Genomic DNA, 22,208 nt, shown 5'->3' with positions numbered 1-22,208 from the left:
GGGCTGGGTTGTTGCTGTTGCGAACTTGTTGGAACCAGTGGTTAGCGGCGTTTGTTTGGGTTTAAACTGTTAGTAGATAGTGGTATGGGAATTGATAGGGAGGAAGGAGGAAATAAAAGTATGTGTTTGTTGGAGAAACAAATTGGCAAAATTATCAGGAAAAGAGAAGGGCCTCAAAATAACAATTCACTTAGGGTATTTTACACTAAGAGTAGAAGTCTAAGAAACAAAATAAACGAGTTAAATGCTCTTGTCTGTACAGAAAAAATAGATATTATTGCACTTACCAAAACGTGGATGAATGTAGAAAATAGAGAACTATTAGCTGAATATCAAATAAATGGATTTAAACTATTTCACACAGATAGATATATTAGACGAGGATGTAACACTGTAAAAGTGTTTGGTTTAGGTTAATACATACATAGAGTACATGAGTCACAGACAAGGATCTGAGAGGCGCCAGTTTGTCGGCCTGAGATCTCACACCTCAAAGCGTTAATGACCTCAAGTGACCTGAGGTCAGATCATGAGAATTTCACCTTGCTTCCGCTAAGCTTATAATTGTAGTCTGGTAGCCTTCAAACATGCCGACGTTTAAGGAGTGGCTTGGTAGTGCCGGAGGCTATCTACTTGTGGGCGGAGTTAGTACTAGGGTCCCCAATATATACTGAGGGAGCATAGAGCATTGAAGCATTAAGAGAGGAACAGCAGACGAGCCAGCAGAGCAGAGAAGACGTCCCTAGCAGGGAGGCTGTCGGCCAGCAGGGGCGAGACAGTCTCTGTCAAGCTACAGACCCCCCCCCTCTCTATTCAACTTAGACTCAGTCCTCGGTGAGTGAACATTAAGGTGACTTGGTCGTGTTTACATATGTTGTGTGATGATCAGGGGCAGTCAAGTTGTAGGGTTCTCAAATTCTTGGATGATGACTCACTTTGCATATTAAACTGGAACATTTTAATTGAATTGCTAAATTATGATACTTCATGGGAAATATAATTATGAATTTATTATTTAAATTGTGTTTAACTTTGTTCCCTAGAGCTTTGAGTTGAGGTGAGAAAGCCTCTGTGGTTACTGGTTTCATGATATTAATGAGTACATGTTTGGAGTTGATACATGGTAATAACATCTTTTGAGAATATTTTGATACAGACAAGTTCCATTCCTTGTCTTGTATGTAATGATCATGAATGGATGGTGGCAGCATTTCGTCTTCTACTATCTACTCTTCTACGTCTACTTTCTACTCTTCTACTACTACTTATCTACGTCTCTCCCTCCACCCCTCTCTAAACTCTCACTTTCAACTAATGACCCTCCTCGCTCCTCCCACCTCTCTGCCTCTCACCCCAAACCCTCACTAATTACTTCACTATTCATTTCTTTCCTTTCGTTTTTCTCTTATACGTTTGTGGCAATGATTATGTATTCTAGAGTTCTCTCTGGAGTTTCGGGTAACTGATCAAGTGACGGCGCCTTGTAGTCTTAGCACCTAGGTAGTCAAATACCTAGGTTACAAGGTGTTGAACGAGAGAGGTTGCCTTAGGAACTCTGGGAGTGCTCTAGAATAGTTAGCTAACTGGGGACGGGATAACGGACTAGAGAGAGCTGTTTCCCCCGGCCTCGTTAGCTAATTGGGGGGTGGAATAATGGACAAGATAGAGCTATTTCCCCCACCCCCCGTTACAATGGTGGCAGCGGTGTTGAACAATGTTGTAGATAGTTGGTGTTCTTTTAACATTGTTCAGTCCCACGTGTCTTTTGCCGCTCAGGCGCTATCAGGGAGATCTTGACAGGTGTTTTACTCTCGCGATTTAGCGAGTTTTCAGTTTAGGAGATAGTGATTCTCTGGTGTTGTGGTTTAGTGATTTTGTGAGTTTTGTGGTGTTCAGGGAATGTTCTCCAGAACTTGCGTGTGTAGTGATTTATGTTAGTTATAAGATTTGGCGATTTTGGAACTTAGCGGTTGGTGGGTAGTGGAGCTCACCTGAGTGTGACAGGTGACCTCGCATGTCCCAGGGGGACACCCAGCCACCGCTGGTCTCCAGGTCAGTGGGGAGTGGCAGGTGTAGTTCTTAAGTAGTTTTAAGTAGTGGTTCTGCTCAGATTATTGCGATCGACTGTTTTACTCCATTTGAACGCAATAACCCGAGGTGTACTGGTATTGTACAGCATGCTAGGGGGAGGCTTAGTATGTCAGTAGACTTCACGTTGGGGACGCTCGACGTTAGATAGTCTGGTCACAGGGGTGGTAACAGTTTGGAGTTGTTGACTGGCGGAGAAGCTAGGGAAACACTCTGGGTCACGTAGGTGGCTGTAGGTTAAGGGTGGGAGTAACGGTTAATTATGTACTTAAGATTAGGAACGGTACAGTTAAGTTTAGGCTAAGTGTTTTGTCTATTAGTGTTGATTTTTTTTGTGACAAGTTAAAAGTAGTGATGACCTTATTCTCTCTTCTCTAACTTTACTCTGTTACTGTTTTATGTTCCACCAAGTCAATATCATTCAGAGTTAATTGGATTATTTTAAAAATTTAAGTGTAGTCGTTGCCAGGAGGAGAGCGGTATGACTGGACTGTGTAAACCCTATACAAACTACAGGGTCACACAACAGCATGGAACACGGGTATTGTCGCCTTTATGTTCATCCACAGGTGGGAGCCAGAGGAGAGGCGCGACGCATATGCAGAAGAGAGAGACGGCTGCTTGGTACCAGACTCAGGGGCGTTCCTCACCATCACGACGACCAGCCCACTACCTGGAGGTCATGGCTCCACCACCACCACCACCACTACCACCCCGGTGACCCCAAGATGCAGCCCTCTCGGTCGGTCAACATTGGTCTACCCAGTGGACCCCAGGACGGACGGACCCCAGTGGACACCAGGACGGACGGACCCCAAGACGGACGGACCCCAGTGGACCCCAAGACGGACGGACCCCAGTGGACCCCAAGACGGACGGACCCCAGTGGACCCCAAGACGGACGGACCCCAGTGGACCCCAGGTCGTTCTGCAGACGACCCAGTAAAGATGGAAGAGGAGCAACAACGACTCCAGTCTGTCCCACCAACATCGGTCTACCCAGGATGGACCCCAGGACGGACAGACCCCAATGGACCCCAGGTCGCTTGTCAAAGACCCATGGGATGAGGAAGAGAGAAGAAAGAAGAGAGAAGAAGGAAGAGAGAAGAAAGAAGAGAGAAGAAAGAAGATAAGACAAGCTGAGTGAGACACGATGCCTAGTGTCCCTTGCTGGTGTCAGCATCATTGCGTGGAGCGTAATTGCAAGACAGGATCGTTTGCCTTAACTGGCCGCCCCTCTTGCAAGCATGTTGCTCTGTTGAGTGATTCTTCCTGTGTCGTGCGGACTTGATGTGGCTGTCAGAAGTGGCTCTCTGAAGGAGGCGTGCTGGAGCAACAGGGAGGAAGAAGAGTAGGATGGGATTTCTACTGTTGGCAACTATATGAAGGTCTCGAAACTTGTAGTCCCTATAGCTGTGAAGAACCCCAATATACGACTCTCATGGTGACTGACGTAGGGCCAATTACAGATCAGCTGGGACAACCGAATTCCATGGTCCTGTGCACAGTTCAAGTAGTAACGGCTTTCTGGTTGACCAAGGGTTGTTGTGCGTTAACGACAGAGAAGCGACGGAGGCAGTTGTGTTGAAGAAATGTGGTACAGGATTATCTACAAGACCAAGCAGTGACGTCGCCCAGCCAGAGACAATGGACGTCTGTCTATATATTTCATTTTTTAGTGTAGGATGATGTATATTTGTTTAGCTAGGACGTATTTTTTTTTTCGTTAATAAAGTTGTTGCACACAGCTAGCTTGCTTTAGCAGTGTTGCAAAAACTTTATTTCGGGGAGAAGGGGAGATGTAACACTGTAAAAGTGTTTGGTTTAGGTTAATACATACATAGAGTACATGAGTCACAGACAAGGATCTGAGAGGCGCCAGTTTGTCGGCCTGAGATCTCACACCTCAAAGCGTTAATGACCTCAAGTGACCTGAGGTCAGATCATGAGAATTTCACCTTGCTTCCGCTAAGCTTATAATTGTAGTCTGGTAGCCTTCAAACATGCCGACGTTTAAGGAGTGGCTTGGTAGTGCCGGAGGCTATCTACTTGTGGGCGGAGTTAGTACTAGGGTCCCCAATATATACTGAGGGAGCATAGAGCATTGAAGCATTAAGAGAGGAACAGCAGACGAGCCAGCAGAGCAGAGAAGACGTCCCTAGCAGGGAGACTGTCGGCCGGCAGGGGCTAGACAGTCTGTCAAGCTACAGACCCCCCCCCTTCTCTATTCAACTTAGACTCAGTCCTCGGTGAGTGAACATTAAGGTGACTTGGTCGTGTTTACATATGTTGTGTGATGATCAGGGGCAGTCAAGTTGTAGGGTTCTCGAATTCTTGGATGATGACTCACTTTGCATATTAAACTGGAACATTTTAATTGAATTGCTAAATTATGATACTTCATGGGAAATATAATTATGAATTTATTATTTAAATTGTGTTTAACTTTGTTCCCTAGAGCTTTGAGTTGAGGTGAGAAAGCCTCTGTGGTTACTGGTTTCATGATATTAATGAGTACATGTTTGGAGTTGATACATGGTAATAACATCTTTTGAGAATATTTTGATACAGACAAGTTCCATTCCTTGTCTTGTATGTAATGATCATGAATGGATGGTGGCAGCATTTCGTCTTCTACTATCTACTCTTCTACGTCTACTTTCTACTCTTCTACTACTACTTATCTACGTCTCTCCCTCCACCCCTCTCTAAACTCTCACTTTCAACTAATGACCCTCCTCGCTCCTCCCACCTCTCTGCCTCTCACCCCAAACCCTCACTAATTACTTCACTATTCATTTCTTTCCTTTCGTTTTTCTCTTATACGTTTGTGGCAATGATTATGTATTCTAGAGTTCTCTCTGGAGTTTCGGGTAACTGATCAAGTGACGGCGCCTTGTAGTCTTAGCACCAAGGTAGTCAAATACCTAGGTTACAAGGTGTTGAACGAGAGAGGTTGCCTTAGGAACTCTGGGAGTGCTCTAGAATAGTTAGCTAACTGGGGACGGGATAACGGACTAGAGAGAGCTGTTTCCCCCGGCCTCGTTAGCTAATTGGGGGGTGGAATAATGGACAAGATAGAGCTATTTCCCCCACCCCCCGTTACAAGGAGAGGGAGTACCCATATATGTTAGGTACAATTTGAAATGTAGTGTCAAAGAGGGAATATAAACTGAGCCACACACAGAAACTATTTGGATAGAATTAAACTAAAAAGCAAATAATATTATAATAGGAGTTATATATTGTCGGGGAACGCGAGAGAGGTAAGTAACAGTATACAAGATATCCTAGTACATTATCCTGTCAACGGTCGCCAACGTCAGGGTGTCTCTCTCTCTACATGGACACCACCCAGTATTATTAGCGATAACTGTTACTCACCGTAGCCCTGCGGGTCTTCACTCGATCCTCGCGGCGCCACTATTCGCCAGGAGAGTATCCCAGTCGATCCCCAGTCAGCCTTATAGCCAAAGATGAGTGGGCACAGTTTGCTCTCTCCCAATCGTGTGCCCACCCTGACAAGGGCTCTACTACTAACTGCAAGGTCGCCAACTGGTGTTTCCCGTGTCCAGTAACATGTCAGTGGTATTGTGGAATTGTGGTACTAATGGCAGAGCTCCCTCATTAAATCTGGTCTCAGGCAGGTATGTCTCTGATATTCTCACTCTTTGGATCTGTTCTATAGCAACAAGATATATGGAGGGATAATACAAACGCAAAGGTATTTTGTATTTTACTTAAAACTTCAAGGTATTATATCCGTATCAACAACGAAACATCAAGTACAATGCAGAAAGTCACTCTCTCTTCATAAAACTGGGGCTCACCTAGAGGGTAACACACTCCCCCCTCCCGTCAATGTCATAATCAGCTGAGCGGCTTCCCTCTCACCGTGTGAATGCTCCTTTACTTGTTTTCCTGGTGCTATGCGCTTTGTTTCTTTAAATTTGCAGGAATCACTATATTTGTCTTCAACACAATATTTCTATAATGGCAATAGAACGCAATGAATTACCACACTGATCTCAAGTTCAATAACTCATTTATACAGCAATTAACATAGTATTTCACTATAATAGCGTTACACTGAACTTAATGATAATAAATGCACTGTACTTCATAATAATTACAATGAATGCAATTAACCACGGTACTGTTCTTAGATTCAGTAATTCCTCTCGAATGCGATAGCACAATTAATCACTGCACACATGGAAATGTTATTCATCACACCAACATATACATATATAGAGATAAATTCATCAATGTCAATAATAATAAGATAAATACTGGGCACACAGCCTAACACCAATAACTGGTACACTTATATATATATATTCTCTGGCATAAGTTATCATATTAATGTCACATGAAAGAAATCATCAACGACACAATAAATTCCTCAATAATTCCAGGTGCCTGCACACACCACATATATAAATATCGTGAGAGCTCTGTACAGCCTCACTCTGCACAACTGTGCCTTACTGTGACATAGACATCAGTGAGCCTTGCTCACGACATGAAAGATACTCTGGCTAAATATATAGCTGACTAAAGGGGAATTGGGAGGAAAACTAGAATCACCTATTTCCACCTCACTGATGTGGACTCGCCCTCCGGTGAGAGTTGAATTGTAGCTCCTGGTCCCGGCTCTCACCTCGTTGTAGGGAACGCCCCCACACACACACTGATGCGTTCTCCAGGAACCCAATCAATGTCCCAAAATAAACGCATCGTTACCGTGCTCTGTCCTCCGCAGGTCCGTGCTCCTCCACAACGTCTTACAAGGTTGGAGTCGGTCTCCCGGCCGTCGACTTCTCACAACTACGGCTGCCAACCTACTTCTCGGCTGCAGTCGTCCTGATTCCCAATTAGTTTTCTTCTTTCACTGCTTCCCGGTGGATTGGCCCACCTGCTACGTCGTCACTGTGAAGCTATCAGACATCCCAGCCGTCACTGTCTAGACTTCACACTCTCGCACAGCACCTGTCCCTGGAGCACTTGTTGCTCAATATCCGTCGATTCCCTCTTCAGGCCAACACATGAACAAGGGAAGACCTCACAGCGTACTTGCAGACAACGGGTGATGCGTAAAATCCACGGGAGCGGGGTACAACTGTCAAATCTGACAGGACCAACCTTCGCACATCCGTCCACCTTGACGTGTCGTGTCAGACTGGTAGTGCCAAAGAGGCGCGATCTCCAGACCCCCCCCCCCCCCGCCTTCGTGACGTCATACTTGCCAGGGGTGGTTTTCATTGGCTCCCTGTGCCACGTCACTGCCAGGGACCAATCTGGTGCCACTGACGTCACACAGTTTTGGCGGCAAAACGGAGGGGCCAGCGCCATATTGGCGCCCTAAAGGGCCTATACCACAGTCCAAAATACTTTTCTTTTACGAATTTCTCGCCAACGCGGGAACACTACACTCTCCCACATATATCAAACTGATGCCCACGATGTAGAGAATGATCGGGTAAAGTGGATATGACTCTTACCGCAAGCGTGGGAGAAATATAAGGGGGGGAATACCGTCACATACCCCTCCCCTTAAAATAAGATTCATATCTGGTTAGTGTACACAGGACAGGGCATCTGCTACTGCGTTGTCCTTCCCTCTGATGAGCTTAATTTCCAGCCAGTACTTCTGCTGCTAATGCGAGACGCTCCTTACGTATCCGTTGACCGTTCCCACGGTCACTCCTGGTGTCCATTGTTCCTTCAGCATGGACAGAGGACTTTGCACCTCATGTCCATACACCAGCTCGAACGGTGAGAAACCTAACGATTCTACCACTGCGTTACGTATGGCAAACAACGCAGGGTATACTGCCTCATCCCACTCAGCTCCCTGCTCTGCGCAGAACACTCTCAGAATGGTCTTCAAGGTGGAGTGAAACCTATTGATCGCCCCTTGCGACTGCGGTCGGTCTGAACCATTTGGACTGGAATATACTTCCACAGTCCGTCTGAATTTCCCTAGGCATTCCCATCCAAGAGAAAAATCGTTGCAGCTGCCTGGCCACTCCTCTCGATGTTAAACACCGCATCGGGACAGCTTCCGGAAATCTGGTCGATGCACACATGATTGCCATCAGGTAGGTATTTCCTCGTTTCGTCCGTGGCAACGGTCCCACCTCGTCGACCAACAGACGCTCAAATGCAGGCCCAAACGCAGGAACAGGGACTAATGGGGCTTTGGTATCGTGGGTTGGCTCTTCCCTGCCCTCTGGCAAGGTAAGCACGTCTTACAATAACGCCTCACATCGGCGTCCATACCTGGCCAGTAGAAATGTTCCCTGATCTTACGCAGCATCTTGGTCACCCCCAGGTGACCTGCAGAGTCCACAGAGTGCGACAGATCCAACACTGCCGCTCTGCACTGGGCCGGCAACACTACCTGGTGCCTCGTATCTAGAGATTCTTCTCTGGCCTCCATCCTCACAGGCCTCCACTGTCTCATCAGCATGCCGTCCTGTATGTAAAAATGAGTGGCTCTCTCAGGACCAACACGTCTTCCTTTGGCCTCATGAATCAATTCGGGGAACTCTATCTGCTGCAACTCCCCAAGACGAGTGCGGTGTACCCCAAGAGAACTGGCGAGGGTCACCTGTAACTCCCCATCCGGGCTGCCTTCGCCCTCCACTCCTTCTCCGGGTTCCATGAAGAGGTGATCGATTCCCAGGCTGTCGGACGTCTCCTCTTCAGCCCTACCAGATCCACTCCATGTCCCTCGCACCGCCTCGGAATCACAGCGCATACAGGGAACGCCACCGCGGCGATTCCCTTCTCGTCCCCACAGGCGCCTAACACTCCGCCTTTCTCCTTATAGTGCTCCAAGCACTCTTTGCCCTTTACGCGGTTAGGGAGGACACATCCTCCACATGCGTCATTTCCTTTCATCATGTGAACTTCATAGTTTCTTTTTGATTTCCTAATCTCTTTTTTAACATTTCTAACCAGTTATATGAATTCCTGTTCTAAACTGACTTCCCCATTCTTAATCCTTTTGTATCAAGCTCTCTTTTTACCTATAAGGTTCTTCAAATTCTTTCTTATCCACTTTGGGTCATTAGTATTCGATCTATTCAATTTGTATGGTATACTATGTTCCTGTGCTTTGTTTAGAAAATTCTTAAATAAGTTATATATTAAATCCACATCGAAATCCCCTTTTACGTCACCTATCACTGGGTTCATGTCTCCCTTCAAGACCGGCCCACACCCCATACCCAAGACTTTCCAATCTATTTGACCCAAAAAAATTCTTAGGCTATTAAAATCAGGTCCCCTGGTGGGTATATATACATGCAATCCCCACTCATATACATACACCCAATCCCACTCATATACATGTCCACCAGGGCAAGTCCCCTGGTGGGTGTTGTGTGTCTAAAAGTTCAATACTTGTAACTTGCGTGATTAGGCAAGTGTGTGCATTAAGCATGGACCACGTTGTCATGTTCACAGAAAATGGTACCATCCGTTTTCTATGTGCGGCGACTGAGACGCCAGAAGGAGGAGGTAAACAATAGAAGGTACAGGACGCCCGCCAAGCTTGGTAGCTACTAGTCATGTAATCATATGAAGTATTAAAGTCAGTAACCAAGTCATGACTTTACATCAACCCTACAACCAAGACTTCCTCAGTAACACACAAACACCACATTGGCGACGAGGATGAACTGGGAACGCAGGTATTTTGTTCAACTTAAAACAAGGAAGGAGCATGCTGTCTCGCCCAGAGGAGGAAGGAGAAGTCGTGCTGTGAGCGCCATACCCGATGCTGTATGCTAACCGATGCTGTGTGCTAACCAATGCTGTGTGCTAAACGATGCTGTGTGCTAACCAATGCTGTGTGCTAACCAATGCTGTGTGCTACCCAAGCTGTGTGCTACCCAAGCTGTGCTGAAGAAACTGTGTACTGAGGAATCTGCCGACGTTGTGTACGAAACGACGCTTTGATGTGTACAAAACCTGATGTTTTGGTTACGAAACGACGCTTCGTGCTACAAAATTCATCACGCTGCACCAACTGCTGTGCCAACTGCTGTGCTGCTGCTGTGAGTAGGAACAACACATGTACACAAGGGCTAGGTAAGAAGTCAGTTGCTGCTATATTGTGCACTGTTGTGAACTTTTGCATTAAAATGCTTGTGTGCTTTGCAAAATTAAAGTAATTACAGTGAATTCTTGACTAACATATTCAGTGCAGTAAGTGTTTAATATTTTGAGGAACATTTAAGTGATAAGTTTACATTTATTCAGTAAAAAATGGCAAATATACCTCAGTTTCCTGCATTTGATCCTGACTGTGACCAGACAAACCTGTCACAGAGGTGGGTCAAATGGCTTAAAAGGTTTGAAAATTTGTTGATAGTTTCTGACATCAAAAGTGCTGAAAGAAAGCGTGCCTTTCTACTTCATTATGCAGGTGATCGAGTTTGTGACATCTTTGACACACTGAAAGACACTGGTGGTGCCAAAGATTATGACACTGCCAAAGCCAAACTAACAGAGCATTTCAAACCAAGGCAAAATACTGCAATGGAAATTTTGCATTTCAGGAGAGCAAAACAACTCTCTAATGAAACTGTGGATCAATACCACACACGTCTGCAGGGTTTAGCAGCCCATTGTGAGTTTGCTGATGTTGACAAAGAAATCAAACAGCAAATAATTGAAACATGCACATCTACACGTCTCCGTCGAAGAGCTCTAGAACTTGTTGATGATGAAAGTTCTCTTACCAAGATACTGGATATTGCTCGTCGAATGGAAGATGCTGCACGTGATGCTCGTGTCATGGAGTGCAGTGCCAACAACGGTTCTGCCACTGTTACTAACAGTGATGAGGTATGTAAGGTTCAGGGAGGACATTGTAATCAAAGAAGATATCATGCCAAACCTAACAGTAAATTTAGCCGAGAACCACGTCACAACTGGGGTCAAGGAACAAGGCTCAAGCAGTCACAACGACCCACATCAGAGGGTGTCAACAATAAATGTTACAATTGTGGAGGAGACTACCCACACCAAGATAATGTTTGTCCTGCTCAAGGTAAGAAGTGCTATGAGTGTGGAAAACTAGGTCATTTTGGTGCTATGTGTCGTTCTGCACTAAAGAAACCACAGTCTATGAATAAAAGCACTGTACGAGGATCAGGTCATAGGGGTCGAGGTGGTAAACACAATATTGCACCTCATATCCAGAATGTTAATAATGTACAAGACAACATTTCATTACAACCAGTCTCAGATGACAGTGAATGTGATTATACTTATGGAGTACAAGCAATCACAGAATGGAATGATCTTCCAAACAACCCAGAGACATGTGTATACATTGCTGGTATTTGTCTCAAAGTTCTCATTGACACTGGATCAAACATTGACACCATTGCTGAGTGCCACTATGAAAAATTTAAAAAACAGTTCCCAAAGCTTGAAAAATATAATGGCAAAGCCACTGTCTATGCTTCAAAGGTAGCCTTGCCAGTGATTGGAACTTTCACTGCAGAGATTAAGTCAAAGAGTGCAATGCTCACTACTACATTCCATGTTGTTAGGAATGCAAAGGAGTCTTTACTCAGTTACAAGACTTCAACCAAATTGGGGCTACTTCAGCTTTCTAATGCTGTAGCAGTGGAATCTGCAAACAATGTTGATGCTATTGTTGCTGAATTTTCTGATCGATTTAAATCCATAGGTTGTTATACTGATAGCAAAGTACATCTGCATATCAACCCAGATGTAATTCCAGTTGCCCAACCACATCGCCGACAACCATTCCATACTCGCAAGAAAGTCGATGCCGAACTGGATAGGCTGATGGAACTAGATATCACTGAACCAGTAACAGGCCCAACACCATGGGTAAGCCCAATTGTCACTCCACCAAAGCCGAAGAATCCAGATGAGATACGCATTTGTGTGGACATGCGTGTTCCCAACAAGGCAATAATGCGTGAACGCCATCCTACACCCACTGTAGATGATATGATTTACCGCTTGAATGGTGCAACTGTATTCAGCAAGTTAGATTTAAACAAGGGCTATCATCAGCTTGAACTTGATGATGAGAGTCGCTTCATCACAACGTTTACGACACATCGAGGTCTGTATAGGTACAAGCGCCTGAGTTTTGGTATCAACAGTGCTGCCGAGGTATTCCAGCACATCATCAGCCAGGTATTGCAAGATATACCTAATGCTGACAACATGTCTGATGACATCATTGTTTATGGCCGTACCCAAGCTGAACACGACAAAGCTCTTCGTGCAACATTGCAACGCTTACGAGAAAAGAATTTGACGTTAAGCCGAGCAAAGTGTGAGTTCAATCAACATAAAATTGAATTCTTTGGACATGTACTTAGTGACAAAGGTCTGTCTCCAGATCCTAAGAAAGTTGCAGATATCAAGAATGCTGCACCTCCTTCAACGTCCACTGAAGTACATAGTTTTCGGGGAATGGCAAACTACTGTTCTCGCTTCATTCCAGATTTTGCTACCATTACGAAGCCTCTACGTGAGCTCCTGAAGAAAAATGCATCATGGTACTGGAGCGATATCCATAGTATTTTATCAACATGCTTTATGTTGCTGCCTCCCTTGTGTTGCTGCCTCCCTTGTGTTGCTGCCTCCCTTGTGTTGCTGCCTCCCTTGTGGTAGTGCATGCTTTGTGTTGCTGCCTTCCTCGTGTTGGTGCATGCTTTGTGTTGCTGCCTTCCTCGTGTTGGTGCATGCTTTGTGTTGCTGCCTCCCTTGTGTTGGTGCATGCTTTGTGTTGCTGCCTCCCTCGTGTTGGTGCATGCTTTGTGTTGCTGCCTTCCTCGTGTTGGTGCATGCTTTGTGTTGCTGCCTCCCTCGTGTTGGTGCATGCTTTGTGTTGCTGCCTTCCTCGTGTTGGTGCATGCTTTGTGTTGCTGCCTCCCTTGTGTTGGTGCATGCTTTGTGTTGCTGCCTCCCTTGTGTTGCTGCCTCCCTTGTGTTGCTGCCTCCCTTGTGTTGGTGCATGCTTTGTGTTGCTGCCTCCCTTGTGTTGGTGCATGCTTTGTGTTGGTGCCTCCCTTGTGTTGGTGCATGCTTTGTGTTGGTGCCTCCCTTGTGTTGGTGCATGCTTTGTGTTGGTGCCTCCCTTGTGTTGGTGCATGCTTTGTGTTGCTGCCTCCCTTGTGTTGGTGCATGCTTTGTGTTGCTGCCTCCCTTGTGTTGCTGCCTCCCTTGTGTTGCTGCCTCCCTTGTGTTGGTGCATGCTTTGTGTGCCTCCCTTGTGTTGGTGCATGCTTTGTGTTGCTGCCTCCCTTGTGTTGGTGCATGCTTTGTGTTGGTGCCTCCCTTGTGTTGGTGCATGCTTTGTGTTGGTGCCTCCCTTGTGTTGGTGCATGCTTTGTGTTGCTGCCTCCCTCGTGTTGGTGCATGCTTTGTTTTGCTGCCTCCCTTGTGTTGGTGCATGCTTTGTGTTGCTGCCTCCCTTGTGTTGGTGCATGCTTTGTGTTGCTGCCTCCCTTGTGTTGGTGCATGCTTTGTGTTGCTGCCACCCTTGTGTTGGTGCATGCTTTGTGTTGCTGCCTCCCTTGTGTTGCTGCCTCCCTTGTGTTGCTGCCTCCCTTGTGTTGGTGCATGCTTTGTGTTGGTGCCTCCCTTGTGTTGGTGCATGCTTTGTGTTGCTGCCTCCCTTGTGTTGGTGCATGCTTTGTGTTGCTGCCTCCCTCGTGTTGGTGCATGCTTTGTGTTGTTGCCTCCCTTGTGTTGCTGCCTCCCTTCTGTTGGTGCATGCTTTGTGTTGGTGCCACCCTTGTGTTGGTGCATGCTTTGTGTTGCTGCCTCCCTTGTGTTGGTACATGCTTTGTGTTGCTGCCTCCCTTGTGTTGGTGCATGCTTTGTGTTGCTGCCACCCTTGTGTTGGTGCATGCTTTGTGTTGGTGCCTCCCTTGTGTTGGTGCATGCTTTGTGTTGCTGCCTTCCTCGTGTTGGTGCATGCTTTGTGTTGCTGCCTCCCTTGTGTTGGTGCATGCTTTGTGTTGCTGCCTCCCTTGTGTTGGTGCATGCTTTGTGTTGCTGCCTCCCTTGTGTTGGTGCATGCTTTGTGTTGGTGCCTCCCTTGTGTTGGTGCATGCTTTGTGTTGCTGCCTCCCTTGTGTTGCTGCCTCCCTTGTGTTGGTGCATGCTTTGTGTTGCTGCCTCCCTTGTGTTGGTGCATGCTTTGTGTTGCTGCCTCCCTTGTGTTGCTGCCTCCTTTGTGTTGGTGCATGCTTTGTGTTGCTGCCTCCCTTGTGTTGGTGCATGCTTTGTGTTGGTGCCTCCCTTGTGTTGGTGCATGCTTTGTGTTGCTGCCTCCCTTGTGTTGGTTCATGCTTTGTGTTGCTGCCTCCCTTGTGTTGCTGCATGCTTTGTGTTGCTGCCTCCCTTGTGTTGCTGCATGCTTTGTGTTGCTGCCTCCCTTGTGTTGGTGCATGCTTTGTGTTGCTGCCTCCCTCGTGTTGATGCATGCTTTGTGTTGCTGCCTCCCTTGTGTTGGTGCATGCTTTGTGTTGCTGCCTCCCTTGTGTTGGTGCATGCTTTGTGTTGCTGCCTCCCTTGTGTTGGTGCCTCCTTTGTGTTGGTGCATGCTTTGTGTTGCTGCCTCCCTTGTGTTGGTACATGCTTTGTGTTGCTGCCTCCCTTGTGTTGGTGCATGCTTTGTGTTGCTGCCTCCCTTGTGTTGGTGCATGCTTTGTGTTGCTGCCTCCCTTGTGTTGCTGCCTCCCTTGTGTTGCTGCCTCCCTTGTGTTGGTGCATGCTTTGTGTTGCTGCCTCCCTTGTGTTGCTGCCTCCCTTGTGTTGCTGCCTCCCTTGTGGTAGTGCATGCTTTGTGTTGCTGCCTTCCTCGTGTTGGTGCATGCTTTGTGTTGCTGCCTTCCTCGTGTTGGTGCATGCTTTGTGTTGCTGCCTCCCTTGTGTTGGTGCATGCTTTGTGTTGCTGCCTCCCTCGTGTTGGTGCATGCTTTGTGTTGCTGCCTCCCTTGTGTTGGTGCATGCTTTGTGTTGCTGCCTCCCTTGTGTTGGTGCATGCTTTGTGTTGGTGCCTCCCTTGTGTTGGTGCATGCTTTGTGTTGGTGCCTCCCTTGTGTTGGTGCATGCTTTGTGTTGCTGCCTTCCTCGTGTTGGTGCATGCTTTGTGTTGCTGCCTCCCTTGTGTTGGTGCATGCTTTGTGTTGCTGCCTCCCTTGTGTTGGTGCATGCTTTGTGTTGCTGCCTCCCTTGTGTTGGTGCATGCTTTGTGTTGGTGCCTCCCTTGTGTTGGTGCATGCTTTGTGTTGCTGCCTCCCTTGTGTTGGTGCATGCTTTGTGTTGCTGCCTCCCTTGTGTTGCTGCCTCCTTTGTGTTGGTGCATGCTTTGTGTTGCTGCCTCCCTTGTGTTGGTACATGCTTTGTGTTGCTGCCTCCCTTGTGTTGGTTCATGCTTTGTGTTGCTGCCTCCCTTGTGTTGGTGCATGCTTTGTGTTGCTGCCTCCCTTGTGTTGGTGCATGCTTTGTCTTGCTGCCACCCTTGTGTTGGTGCATGCTTTGTGTTGCTGCCTCCCTTGTGTTGGTTCATGCTTTGTGTTGCTGCCTCCCTTGTGTTGGTGCATGCTTTGTGTTGCTGCCTCCCTTGTGTTGGTGCATGCTTTGTGTTGCTGCCTCCCTTGTGTTGCTGCCTCCTTTGTGTTGGTGCATGCTTTGTGTTGCTGCCTCCCTTGTGTTGGTTCATGCTTTGTGTTGCTGCCTCCCTTGTGTTGGTGCATGCTTTGTGTTGCTGCCTCCCTTGTGTTGGTGCATGCTTTGTGTTGCTGCCACCCTTGTGTTGGTGCATGCTTTGTGTTGCTGCCTCCCTTGTGTTGCTGCCTCCCTTGTGTTGCTGCTTCCCTTGTGTTGGTGCATGCTTTGTGTTGGTGCCTCCCTTGTGTTGGTGCATGCTTTGTGTTGCTGCCTCCCTTGTGTTGGTGCATGCTTTGTGTTGCTGCCTCCCTCGTGTTGGTGCATGCTTTGTGTTGCTGCCTCCCTTGTGTTGCTGCCTCCCTTCTGTTGGTGCATGCTTTGTGTTGGTGCCACCCTTGTGTTGGTGCATGCTTTGTGTTGCTGCCTCCCTTGTGTTGGTACATGCTTTGTGTTGCTGCCTCCCTTGTGTTGGTGCATGCTTTGTGTTGCTGCCACCCTTGTGTTGGTGCATGCTTTGTGTTGGTGCCTCCCTTGTGTTGGTGCATGCTTTGTGTTGCTGCCTCCCTCGTGTTGGTGCATGCTTTGTGTTGCTGCCTCCCTTGTGTTGGTGCATGCTTTGTGTTGCTGCCTCCCTTGTGTTGGTGCATGCTTTGTGTTGCTGCCTCCCTTGTGTTGGTGCATGCTTTGTGTTGGTGCCTCCCTTGTGTTGGTGCATGCTTTGTGTTGCTGCCTCCCTTGTGTTGCTGCCTCCCTTGTGTTGGTGCATCTTGTGTTGCTGCCTCCCTTGTGTTGTGCATGCTTTGTGTTGCTGCCTCCCTTGTGTTGCTGCCTCCTTTGTGTTTGTGCATGCTTTGTGTTGCTGCCTCCTTGTGTTGGTGCATGCTTGGGTGTTACTGGTCCTCCCTTGTGTTGGTGCATGCCTTGTGTTGCTGCCTCCCTTGTGTTGGTGCATGCTTTGTGTTGCTGCCTCCCTTGTGTTGCTGCATGCTTTGTGTTGCTGCATGCCTTTGTGTTGCTGCCTACTTGTGTTGGTGCATGCTTTGTGTTGCTGCCTCCTTGTGTTGGTGCATGCTTTGTGTTTCTGCCTCCCTTGTGTTGGTGCATGCTTTGTGTTGCTGCCTCCCTTGTGTTGGTGCATGCTTTGTGTTGCTGGCCTCACTTGTGTTGCTGCCTCCTCGTGGTTGGTGCATGCTTGTGTTGCTGCCTCCTCTTGTGTTGGTTACATGCTTTGTGTTGCTGCCTCCCTTGTGTTGGTGCATGCTTTGTGTTGCTGCCTCCCTTGTGTTGGTGCATGCTTTGTGTTGCTGCCTCCCTTGTGTTGGTGCATGCTTTGTGTTGCTGCCTCCCTTGTGTTGCTGCTTCCCTTGTGTTGCTGCCTCCCTTGTGTTGGTGCATGCTTTGTGTTGCTGCCTCCCTTGTGTTGCTGCCTCCCTTGTGTTGGTGCCTCCTTTGTGTTGGTGCATGCTTTGTGTTGCTGCCTCCCTCGTGTTGGTGCATGCTTTGTGTTGCTGCCTCCCTTGTGTTGGTTCATGCTTTGTGTTGCTGCCTCCCTTGTGTTGGTGCATGCTTTGTCTTGCTGCCTCCCTTGTGTTGGTTCATGCTTTGTGTTGCTGCCTCCCTTGTGTTGGTGCATGCTTTGTGTTGCTGCCTCTCTTGTGTTGCTGCCTCCCTTGTGTTGGTGCCTCCTTTGTGTTGGTGCATGCTTTGTGTTGCTGCCTCCCTTGTGTTGGTTCATGCTTTGTGTTGCTGCCTCCCTTGTGTTGGTGCATGCTTTGTGTTGCTGCTCCCTTGTGTTGGTGCATGCTTTGTGTTGCTGCCTCCTTGTGTTGGTGCATGCTTTGTGTTGCTGCCTCCCTTGTGTTGGTGCATCTTTGTGTTGCTGCCTCCCTTGTGTTGGTGCCTCCCTTGTGTTGCTGCCTCCCTTGTGTTGCTGCATCCTTGTGTTGGTGCATGCTTTGTGTTGCTGCCTCCCTCGTGTTGGTGCATGCTTTGTGTTGCTGCCTCCCTTGTGTTGGTTCATGCTTTGTGTTGACTGCTCCTTGTGTTGGTGCATGCTTTGTGTTGCTGCATCCCTTGTGTTGGTGCATGCTTTGTGTTGCTGCCTCCCTTGTGTTGCTGCCTCCTCGTGTTGGTGCATGCTTTGTGTTGCTGCCATCCTCTGTGTTGGTGCATGCTTTGTGTTGCTGCCTCCCTTGTGTTGGTGCATGCTTTGTGTTGCTGCCTCCCTTGTGTTGGTGCATGCTTTGTGTTGCTGCCTCCCTTGTGTTGGTGCATGCTTTGTGTTGCTGCCACCCTTGTGTTGCAGCCTCCCTTGTGTTGGTGCATGCTTTGTGTTGGTGCCTCCCTTGTGTTGCTGCCTCCCTTGTGTTGGTGCATGCTTTGTGTTGGTGCCTCCCTTGAGTTGGTGCATGCTTTGTGTTGCTGCCTCCCTTGTGTTGGTACATGCTTTGTGTTGCTGCCTCCCTTGTGTTGGTGCATGCTTTGTGTTGCTGCCTCCCTTGTGTTGGTGCATGCTTTGTGTTGCGGCCTCCGTTGTGTTGCTGCATGCTTTGTGTTGCTGCCTCCCTCGTGTTGGTGCATGCTTTGTGCTGCTGCCTTCCTCGTGTTGGTGCATGCTTTGTGTTGCTGCCTCCCTTGTGTTGCTGCCTCCCTTGTGTTGGTGCATGCTTTGTGTTGCTGCCTTCCTCGTGTTGGTGCATGCTTTGTGTTGCTGCCACCCTTGTGTTGGTGCATGCTTTGTGTTGCGGCCTCCCTTGTGTTGGTGCATGCTTTGTGTTGCTGCCTTCCTCGTGTTGGTGCATGCTTTGTGTTGCTGCCTTCCTCGTGTTGGTGCATGCTTTGTGTTGCTGCCACCCTTGTGTTGGTGCATGCTTTGTGTTGCTGCCTTCCTTGTGTTGGTGCATGCTTTGTGTTGCTGCCTCCCTTGTGTTGGTGCATGCTTTGTGTTGCTGCCTTCCTCGTGTTGGTGCATGCTTTGTGTTGCTGCCTCCCTTGTGTTGTTGCCTCCCTTATGTTGCTGCATGCTTTGTGTTGCTGCTGCCTCCTTGTGTTGCTGCATGCTTTGTGTTGGTGCCTCCCTTGTGTTGGTGCATGCTTTGTGTTGCTGCCTCCCTTGTGTTGGTGCATGCTTTGTGTTGCTGCCTCCCTCGTGTTGGTGCATGCTTTGTGTTGCTGCCTCCCTTGTGTTGCTGCCTCCCTTCTGTTGGTGCATGCTTTGTGTTGGTGCCACCCTTGTGTTGGTGCATGCTTTGTGTTGCTGCCTCCCTTGTGTTGGTACATGCTTTGTGTTGCTGCCTCCCTTGTGTTGGTGCATGCTTTGTGTTGCTGCCACCCTTGTGTTGGTGCATGCTTTGTGTTGGTGCCTCCCTTGTGTTGGTGCATGCTTTGTGTTGCTGCCTTCCTCGTGTTGGTGCATGCTTTGTGTTGCTGCCTCCCTTGTGTTGGTGCATGCTTTGTGTTGCTGCCTCCCTTGTGTTGGTGCATGCTTTGTGTTGCTGCCTCCCTTGTGTTGGTGCATGCTTTGTGTGGTGCCTCCCTTGTGTTGGTGCATGCTTTGTGTTGCTGCCTCCCTTGTGTTGCTGCCTCCCTTGTGTGTGGTGCATGCTTTGTGTTGCTGCCTCCCTTGTGTTGGTGCATGCTTTGTGTTGCTGCCTCCCTTGTGTTGCTGCCTCCTTTGTGTTGGTGCATGCTTTGTGTTGCTGCCTCCTTGTGTTGGTGCATGCTTTGTGTTGGTGCCTCCCTTGTGTTGGTGCATGCTTTGTGTTGCTGCCTCCCTTGTGTTGGTTCATGCTTTGTGTTGCTGCCTCCCTTGTGTTGCTGCATGCTTTGTGTTGCTGCATGCTTTGTGTTGCTGCCTCCCTTGTGTTGGTGCATGCTTTGTGTTGCTGCCTCCCTCGTGTTGATGCATGCTTTGTGTTGCTGCCTCCCTTGTGTTGGTGCATGCTTTGTGTTGCTGCCTCCCTTGTGTTGGTGCATGCTTTGTGTTGCTGCCTCCCTTGTGTTGGTGCCTCCTTTGTGTTGGTGCATGCTTTGTGTTGCTGCCCCTTGTGTTGGTACATGCTTTGTGTTGCTGCCTCCCTTGTGTTGGTGCATGCTTTGTGTTGCTGCCTCCCTTGTGTTGGTGCATGCTTTGTGTTGCTGCCTCCCTTGTGTTGGTGCATGCTTTGTGTTGCTGCCTCCCTTGTGTTGCTGCCTCCCTTGTGTTGCTGCCTCCCTTGTGTTGGTGCATGCTTTGTGTTGCTGCCTCCCTTGTGTTGCTGCATTCCTTGTGTTGCTGCCTCCCTTGTGTTGGTGCATGCTTTGTGTTGCTGCCTCCCTCGTGTTGGTGCATGCTTTGTGTTGCTGCCTCCCTTGTGTTGGTGCATGCTTTGTGTTCGTGCCTCCCTTGTGTTGGTGCATGCTTGTGTTGCTGCCTCCCTGGTGTTGGTGCATGCTTTGTGTTGCTGCTCCTTGTGTTGGTGCATGCTTGTGTTGCGGCATCTCCTTGTTGTTGCTGCCTCCTGTGTTGCTGCCTCCTTTGTGTTGGTGCATGCTTTGTGTTGCTGCCTCCCTTGTGTTGGTGCAATGCTTTGTGTTGCTGCCTCCCTTGTGTTGGTGCATGCTTTGTGTTGCTGCCTCCTTGTGTTGGTGCATGCTTGTCGTTGCTGCCTCCCTTGTGTTGGTGCATGCTTTGTGTTGCTGCCTCCCTTGTGTTGGTGCATGCTTTTGTGTTGCTGCCTCCCTGTGTTGGTGCATGCTTTGTGTTGCTGCCTCCCTTGTGTTGCTGCCTCCTTTGTGTTGGTGCATGCTTTGTGTTGCTGCCTCCCTCGTGTTGGTTCATGCTTTGTGTTGCTGCCTCCCTTGTGTTGGTTCATGCTTTGTGTTGGTGCCTCCCTTGTGTTGGTGCATGCTTTGTGTTGCTGCCTCCCTTGTGTTGGTGCATGCTTTGTGTTGCTGCCACCCTTGTGTTGCTGCCTCCCTTGTGTTGCTGCCTCCCTTGTGTTGCTGCCTCCCTTGTGTTGGTGCATGCTTTGTGTTGGTGCCTCCTTATGTTGGTGCATGCTTTGTGTTGCTGCCTCCCTTGTGTTGGTACATGCTTTGTGTTGCTGCCTCCCTTGTGTTGGTGCATGCTTTGTGTTGCTGCCACCCTTGTGTTGCAGCCTCCCTTGTGTTGGTGCATGCTTTGTGTTGGTGCCTCCCTTGTGTTGCTGCCTCCCTTGTGTTGGTGCATGCTTTGTGTTGGTGCCTCCCTTGAGTTGGTGCATGCTTTGTGTTGCTGCCTCCCTCGGGTTGGTGCGGCTTTGTGTTGCCTGCCTCCTTGTGTTGGTGCATGCTTTGTGTTGCTGCCTCCCTCGTGTTGGTGCAGGCTTTGTGTTGCTGCCTCCCTTGTGTTGGGTGGCATGCTTTGTGTTGCTGCTCCCTTGTGTTGGTGCATGCTTTGTGTGCTGCCTCCCTTGTGTTGGTGCATGCTTTGTGTTGCTGCCTCCTTGTGTTGGTGCATGCCTTGTGTTGCTGCCTCCTTGTGTTGGTGCATGCTTTGTGTTGCTGCCTCCCTTGTGTTGTGGTGCATGCTTTGTGTTGCTGCCTCCCTTGTGTTGGTGCATGCTTGTGTTGCTGCCTCCCTTGTGTTGGTGCATGCTTTGTGTTGCTGCCTCCCTCGTGTTGGTGCATGCTTTGTGTTGCTGCCTCCCTTGTGTTGGTGCATGCTTTGTGTTGCTGCTCCTTGTGTGCTGCATGCTTTGTGTTGCTGCCTCCCTTGTGTTGGTGCATGCTTTGTGTTGCTGCCTCCCTTGTGTTGGTGCATGCTTTGTGTTGCTGCCTTCCTCGTGTTGGTGCATGCTTTGTGTTGCTGCCTCCCTTGTGTTGTTGCCTCCCTTATGTTGCTGCATGCTTTGTGTTGCTGCCTCCCTTGTGTTGCTGCATGCTTTGTGTTGCTGCCTCCCTTGTGTTGGTGCATGCTTTGTGTTGCTGCCTCCCTTGTGTTGGTGCATGCTTTGTGTTGCTGCCTCCCTTGTGTTGGTGCATGCTTTGTGTTGGTGCCACCCTTGTGTTGGTGCATGCTTTGTGTTGCTGCCTCCCTTGTGTTGGTGCATGCTTTGTGTTGCTGCCTCCCTTGTGTTGGTGCATGCTTTGTGTTGCTGCCTCCCTTGTGTTGGTGCCTCCTTTGTGTTGGTGCATCCCTTGTGTTGCTGCCTCCCTTGTGTTGGTGCCTCCTTTGTGTTGGTGCATCCCTTGTGTTGCTGCCTCCCTTGAGTTGGTGCATGCTTTGTGTTACTGCCTCCCTTGTGTTGGTGCATGCTTGTGTTGCTGCCTTCCCCTTGTGTTGGCATGGCTCGTGTTGGTGCATGCCCTTTGTGTTGCTGCTCCCCTTGTTGGTTGCATGCTTTAGTGTGCTGCCTCCCTTGTGTTGGCTGCATGCTTGTGTTGCTGCCATCCCTTGTGTTGGTGCATGC

Source organism: Procambarus clarkii, chromosome 4 (genome assembly GCF_040958095.1).
Source record: "Procambarus clarkii isolate CNS0578487 chromosome 4, FALCON_Pclarkii_2.0, whole genome shotgun sequence".
In the NCBI taxonomy this organism is placed as follows: Eukaryota; Metazoa; Arthropoda; class Malacostraca; order Decapoda; family Cambaridae; genus Procambarus; species Procambarus clarkii.
Note: the sequence above shows the minus strand (reverse complement) of the source record.